This window comes from Microtus ochrogaster, linkage group LG3 (assembly GCF_000317375.1).
Source record: "Microtus ochrogaster isolate Prairie Vole_2 linkage group LG3, MicOch1.0, whole genome shotgun sequence".
Taxonomy (NCBI): Eukaryota; Metazoa; Chordata; class Mammalia; order Rodentia; family Cricetidae; genus Microtus; species Microtus ochrogaster.
In genome coordinates, this window is record NC_022029.1 from 46,424,095 (window position 1) to 46,432,004 (window position 7,910).

General features: G+C 44.6%; 1 protein-coding gene across 9 annotated transcripts in view; it reads left to right on the plus strand.

The window, feature by feature from the left end:
- Positions 1–7,910, plus strand: part of Dtnb (dystrobrevin beta) — a 209,021-nt gene that overhangs the window by 143,395 nt on the left and 57,716 nt on the right. The window lies entirely within an intron of this gene.

A 7,910-nucleotide genomic window follows, 5' to 3' on the forward strand; every position in this document is an offset into this window, starting at 1 on the left:
TGTCCCATGACCAGAGCACATACAGAAACTCCCTCACGGGCACAGCCATTAAAGAATTCTTTCAACAGTCATCACTTGAAAAGGAGACAAAAAACACACAGACAGACATCCCAATTCACCCAGCATGAGATCCCTTCCTCCCTGAAAAAAACCAGAACCACTTTGTGCCATATGTGTTAAGCACTTTGGATTAATGCGGCTATAGAAATGCGATCTTCCTGGTAAAATTTGATTCAATCATAATCCCGAAGGCAGACGTGGTTGTTCCTATTGGCTAAAACTCCCAGAGTAGCGTTTCTCAAACCTGCAGAAGAATCCCCTGGGGCACTTGTTAAAAATACACATTTCTGGGGCCATGTCAGACTCGATGAATCAGAGTCTCCGAGAATAGGACCTGGAGAGGCTCTCTGTTTAGCAAGTTCTTCAGGTGATTTTTGTCATCAAACCAATTTGGGGAGTAGCCTTAGCAGGAAGCCGAGGAGCTAGCAGCAGGGCCACCCTAGAAACAGGACTCAAAGGCGAGGAAATCAGTGACCTGGTGAGACAGCTCTGCCTATGTGGAGACTCAGGACCTGGACGGACCAGGTAAGAGCACTGCCCACTGCCTCCTCAGAGCACTTCCGGGAGACAGCCTTGCGGTGTAAGCAGAGCCATGTAGAAGGTGGTGTGCGGCGCTGTTTTAAGTCCATCTGCGCTGTTTTAAGTCCATCTTCCTGCGTTTGGATCCAGCTGTCGCCTGACATGTTTCAGTTCTTTAATCTGTGGGGTCAGTGATGACATTTGCCTTGTGGGGGTTTATGTGAGGATTTAATAAACTGCTTTTATTATTTTAGAGGTAATCGGGGTAAGAGGCCCAGTGAAAAAGACAGAGAATAGGTTACAAATGATGGCCTCATTTGTAAGGACCAAGAGCAGCTGGACCAAGGACCAAGAGTTGCCTGTCCTCAACTTATATATGTCCATCCCATTTAAACCCTGCCCTCTCCACTGAGGATGTTCTCACTTTAAAATTAGAAGACAGGGCAGGTTGGTAGAAGAATTCAGCTTGGAAATTTAGGTTAACTTTAGTAGCATCGCCTGTTAATCAAGGGTTTGCTTCATCTGAATTCTTCTCCTAGTTTACTAGTTTTGTTCCCCGCCATCATCATGGTACATGAGAGCTCCAAGTGTTAGGGAGTGCCAGGATAAATGCAAGAAGTGCGGTGACCCAGGCTGAGTGCGGCCGCAAGAGGTCATCAGAAAGAGGGTGTCTTTCTGACAGGTTTCCGGTCTTCGGGAAGATTGACAGAAGGGACTGTGGACCCACATTAACCATGGCCACTGTCACAAACAGGCTTAGGCTTGCGATATTACCCCCAAGTTCCGGTTATCAGTGTCAGTCCTAAAATTATGTCTTCCATTTTATTAGAGCTGGTTCAGGCAGGAGAATATATTCCAGATTAAGACTTAAAAAGTCAGCATGTCAGCTGGCACCTTGGTCTGTGTGAAATTAGTTCTAGAGCAGATATCACAGTGTATCCATGGCAACCAGCAGGCTGTGCAGCTTGGAGAAGCACAGCGCAAGAGAAGCCACTTGGGCACAAGATGCCCTACCCTGACATTGTACCGTTAGGATCCTGGAGGATTTTATATATGTCCATAGAACATGGTGAGATGTCCCCTGGATAACAGTAGTTCATACATGGGACATTTTGTGTCTCCGGTAACCAGGGAGTCTAAACGGCAGGTAGCATTTCACTTCCTCAGGACTCAGCTCTTTTTGTTCCTGCTCTGGAGTGGTGTAGTCAGTCCTGTGTTTTTAATCTGTGAAAGCCAAGAACCCCAGCATGTCTTCCCCAACATGGAGTCTGGTGCCACCAGGGCAGGGATTCCCAGAAGGAGGGTGTAGCTCTCCAGAGATGAGCAGTTTTCTTGTGGAACTCAGCACAAAGATCAGACCAGATCAGGCAAGTAATGTGTACTGCAAATAAAAATAAATTAAATACGAAATCATTGGGGCTGGAGAGAAGGCTCAGCGGTTAAGAGCAGTGACTCAGAGGTCCTGAGTTCAATTCCCAAAAACTACATGGTGGTTTACAGACATCTATAATGAGATCTGATCCCCTTTTCTGTAGTGCAGACAGAGCACTTGTACATAAAAGTAAGTAAGTAAATAAATAAATAAATATTTAAAAAATAGAACATTTTAAGCAATTTGGTTTCTTTTCTTTAATCAATTTACTTTTTTGAGATAAAATTTTATGTATTCTAGGCTGGCCTTGATCTACCTTTTGAGTGCTTGCACTTCCACATCTGTTGTGTGGTCCTGGAGACCAAAACCAGGGCCTCAAACATCCTGGCAGGCACTCTTTCCAACAGAGCTGTAGCTTCATCTTCTGCCTTTTCTAGTTAGACATTCATATGTGAATGGTTTTGGCTAGAGTTGTCAAAAATAATGCTATATTAGCCAAAAATAAAAGATTCAGATGACTTTCTAAGTGGAAAAAAAAAAATGCTGGCTGTCTTGTGAGGGGCTCAAATTTTATTCCTGGAAGTTTCTACTTAAAGTGTTTGCTCTTTGTAATATCTTCAAATCAGGGAGCTGAAGAGATGGCTTAGTGGTTAAGCATGCTTATTGCGAAATCCTGAGGACTAGCGCTTGGATCTCAGCACAGATCAGGTGGACTGTGCACACCTGTGATTGGACATTGAGGGGTGGAGACAGAAGGCTCGCTGGAGCTTGCTGTCTTCTAGCCTAGCTCAGAAACCCAAGCTCCAGGTTAAGGGGAGAGAGTGATGGAGGAGAACTCCTGGTGCAGTCTCCCAGCCTGTGCTCAAGCCAACACGCGCACACACACTTGCTCTTTTTATTTGTTTGGTTTTTTTGACACAGGGTTCCTCTGAGTGGCCCTGACTCTCCTGGAACTGCTCAGTAGACCAGGCTGGCCTTGAGCTCACAGACTCCACCTGCCTCTTCCTCCCGAGTGCTGGGATTAAAGGCGTGCACAGCCACCTCCACCCAGCCACACTTGCCCTTATATACACACAAGACACATGTATACTTACATGCACACAGGCACACAATAAATAAACTTAAAAAAAAAAACAACTCTATGGGTATTTCTTTAGCTAAAAAAAATTTTATCTTTTTGTCTTCAACTAAATAGTTTCTTTCAATTTATTTTTTTTGTATTCATTAGAATGACACATTTTAAAACAGTTTGAAAGACTTTGAAAACTTAAAAAAAGAACAAGTTTGATCTCCCTTCCATTGTCTACTCTCCTCCCTTTTGTGCCCCAGCCTTCCTTTTCTTCAAGGCTCAGAATGCAGATTGAGCTTTGTACAGCTCTTGCCCTGATACCCAGATAGATATGGAAAACAAAATTGGTATTTTATTTCAAATGTCTTTTAAAGTTTCAGCGTTAGTTATTTATGAATGTTTCTCTGTTTACAGTTCTGTGGAAATTTCATTTAACTATACAGTAACAAAAACTGCCAATAAGAAACTTTGTTTTGTACATGTGGTTGGTAAATGTATGAGTTACAGTTTTTATATTTCTTATAGTTCTTATATTTCCAGGGTCTTATTGTTTATTGTTTTATTGTTTTTTTGTTTTGTTTTGTTTTTGAAACACGTCTCACACTGTACCTAGGTTAGCCTCACACCTGAACATCTGTCTCTGCCTCCCAGTTGCTAGGAATACAAACATTACACCACAACACTGAGCAAATCTCAGGCGTCCAAACCTAACTTTACTAGTTACAGAACCACAAAGCACGGGCACAGGTAGAGAGGGAGGGCTGCTCTGCACATTGATCACTGGCAGAGGGCACTACCTATTATTTACCTCCTTCTCTCATAGGCTGCCAACACTTTCCTATTGTTAGCAGGTAGACATACATATCCCCATTGGAACAGATACTCCCAATATTGCTGGGAGTTCCAGTGCACACGACAGCCAGGGCCCTCCAGGGACTACGCTTTTCTACCCTGTGATTTAAAAGTCCAAAAGGGATCCCCGAGGCCAGATTGTGTTACTGCCTGCCCTGGACATGTGTGATAGGCTGTGCATCATCAAAACATGCACAGGAGAATTTCTCCCTCTCTCAATAATAAGACCATGTTGTCGAGGAAGGACAAGGTCCTGGGACAGGAAACAATGAAGGTTGCTACCTAGCACATAGCTATGTTCATATGTGAACACATTGCGCACGCCCACACACACCTTCTCAGACATGCTTCTGCTCCCAAGATCTTCCTTCCATATGGCAGCTCTCTGTGCGACCATAGATGCTATCACACCTTTCTTTCCTGGGCCCTTTCTGCCTCCTGTGGAAAGTGCCAGGTTGAGGAAATCCAGGTTGAAGCCATTGGTCCACGTCAGGTCTTAGTGTCTTTTGTTACTTTTCAATCCTTTGAGCCATGTACCAAATAGTGCACTCCTTTTTCCCTAAATGATGCAGTTAAGTACTCGCACGGAGATTAAGGTCTGCAAACAGACTGAGCGTGCTTCTACGTGCCCAGGCCCTCCTCCTACGCACGCCCGTTGTCCTAGCACTCAAGAGGCAAAGGCAGGAGGACTGGAAGTTCAAGGCCAGTTTCAAACAAAATAAAACAACAACAACAAAAAAAAAACCAAAGATCTGCAAATACAATGGCTGCATATTAGAAACAGAAGCTGATAGATAACGTGGTATATTAAGTCAAGTTCTTTGTGAAACACCACCAAATACTACGGAGCCAGATATGGTGAAGCAAGTCTTCCATCCTAGTGCTCGCAAGGTAGAAGCAGGCAGATCTCTTCCTAGAGAATTCCAGGCCAGCCAGAGCTATACATTAGAGAGTCCCTGTCTCAAAACAGATCAGAACTTCAAAGAGAAGAAAGCTATAAGAAGAAGCAGTAGCAATCAGATTTTAGAAGAAGCCAAGCAAATGAATGAGTGGTTTTGAACGAGCACACTAGAGACAATGAGAACAGGACCAGAGGTGCAGCCCAGTGGTAGCCCATTTGACCAGCCTGTATGGGGCCCTGGGTTTGACCTCCAGTCTGGGGCAATAGGGAGATTCTTGAAGAATGTCAGTACACCTACCATTTGCTAGGAATCCTGGGTGAGGGCAAGGTATCACTTAGACCTTTCTTACTTCAGCATATACTTTACAGGAGAGAAAAGTTTTTCAATACCAGAAAGCACCACAGTGTGAGAACTTTTCCAGACTGTGGAAAGTTTAAAGGGGGCTGCACTGTGGGAGCGCCACGATGGCTCTCTGATTGGGGAGAGCTGACTGAGTCATCCACAGAGTCCAGCAGAACAGTGAAAACCGCAGTCTGCTGGCATTTTTGATGGAGAACAACAGAGATGCGGGAGAAACTGAGAATGGAGGCAAAATGAGACTGGCTAACAGAGAAGGTAGCCACACGTGTGACCTCGGCCCACCGAGGGGCTTCCTATCCGTAAAAAGAGGAAAGAGAGTCTGATTAAAAAGCAAAAACTGGTGACGAGTTCAGGAAACAACTGGCTGGTTGTGTTCTTCATGAGAAGCCCTCTAAGTCAACACAGGAATTATGTTTTTTTTTTCTCCAGTCTTCTTTTGAAAGATGGAAAAGCATAGTAATTAAAAATTAACACATTATCGGAAGAAACGGCAGGGCCCTCAGTGTTGGCAGGCACCCAAAGCCGTCCTGGGCCTGGGCAGTCTGCCAGTTTTCAGCCTCTTCTGGGTTGGGATTAGATTCCATTTCCATTTAAGATTTAAGGTGGACTTTTTACCAATTCTAACTCAGACTGGTACAAACAGAAAACTTTGGTGTTTCCTGGCAGACAGTTGCAAACATAGCATTGAAAACTTAGTAGCAGGTCCTTTCCTCCTCTTGTTGGACTGAGGGTAACATCACATCTGAACAGGTCATGGCAGCACAGTGGGAAAGGAACTGGGGTGGGATACTGCTCATTGTTAAATTCAAACCAAAAGGGAGGGTGTGGATGATGGGCTCTGGAGATTTTGTGTCTTGGCGGCCAAGGAAGAGGAAAGATAGCGTTCTGGGTTCCTTCCTGGCTTTCATTAAGGTAACTGTGGTCAAACACAGCAGGGGAACTTGGGCAAGAGGCCAGTGAGTTTCTGTTGAGTTAGAGCTGACTGTGTTTTTAATGCCTAATTCTCCCACCTACCAGCAAAGGACATGCAGATGCTTAGAGGTAGCAAAGACCTGTAGAAGCTACACACACAGTTTTCTTCCTGCCCCGACACTCTGTCTCTGCCTTTCTCCAATATACATGTGATCTCTCCCTCCCTCCCCTCCCCACTGTGATTTCTTTTTCATTCATTGGTTGGTTTCATTTTTTGAGATAATCTCATGTGGCCCAAGCTGGCCTCAAACTACACATCTGGGAATGATATTGAACTCCTGCTTCCCCCACCCAAGCACTGAGAACACAGTTATGCATCTTCATGCCCAGTTTATGGGGGGCTAGGGTATAAAGAAAGCCAGGGCTTCCTAGATATTACATGAGTGCTCTACAAACTGACTACATACCCAGTCCCCGCTCCCCACCACACACACACACACACACGCACACACACACGCACACACACACATTTTACACAGTTTTATATGCCCTGTAGGCTTTGTGCTCCCTTTTTCCTTGTCTCTTCCTCGGGGGTTGCTGCTCTTGGGCAGGTGTCTGTGCTATTCCTCGGCTTTGCATACCAAAGGAGGATCCTGTAGCAGTGCTGAGCCCCTCTCCGAGCCCCCCCCCCCAGGCTTGCAGTGCTTACCCAGAGATGTGTTAGCATTTTCTTTTTTGGCGGGGAGGGGGCAGTTTCTGAGACAGGGTTTCTCTGTGTAGCCCTAGCTGTTCTGGAACTTGGCTTTGTAGACCAGGCTGACTTCGAACTCAGGGAGATCCACCTGCTTCTGCCTATTGAGTATTAGGATTATTTTCAATAGCAAAGTATCAAAACATCCCAGCTTGCTTTAGCTCTATTAGTAGTGAAGCTTATTCAGAGTGAGTCAGGGCCGTGGCCCCATTTATCTTTTCATGGGACTTGTTTACCCACCTTGGCCTCAACTTAGTCATTTCTTTGCAATCAGAGGGATTTTTTATTTTGAAACTTGAGTCTGATGGTGTTACCATTGTAAAAAAAGCAAGTTTTCTCCAGTTTATTATAATACCATCCCCATGCTAGCCATACTCCCATCCTTCATGCTAACTGTATAGCAGCCACTAGTCACATATGGCTATTAAGAACTTAAAATATGGCTAATATGACATAGGAGATGACTTTAATTTCATTTTAATTAATTAGTGGGTAAAAACCTGCTTATGGTTGATTCATGTGGAAAATAAAGTAGATATGTTTTTGCTTTTTCTTTTGTTGTGATCTTCATTTACAGCTGTTTCTGTTGTGGTTAGTGTGAGGTGAAGTCAGTGTGAGGCTCTCTGAGATAACAACACCTCACCGTTCCATCAGTGACAGTGAGTGGTGTCAACAGGACTCTGAGAACTCATCCTCTGTCACCTGGCTGGTGCAGACGATTTACAGAGGACCTGACAGGTCATCTGGTCCATGTCTTTCTCCGTGGGTTCTTATTGGACAGCATCATTTTTCCTCTTTAGCTTGTATTGCTAAGGACCCAGAGGCAGTGAATCAAGAAATCCTTCTCTAACTCCTTTCGCCTTTCTACATGTTTGGTCCTTTAAGAAGAGATCAAGGTTGGGGAGATGGCTTGGTGTGTAGCAGCCCTTGCTGTACAGCATGAGGACCTAAGTTAGAATTCTAGCAGCCACGTTAAAAATCCAGGTGTGGCTGTGTGTAACTCCAGTGTTGTTGGTGACTGGGGTGAATACAGGAGGATCAATTGGGTTACCAGCTTTCAGTAGGAGACTGTCTCAAAGGAATAAGGCAGAAAATAGAGACTAGTAGGGCAAG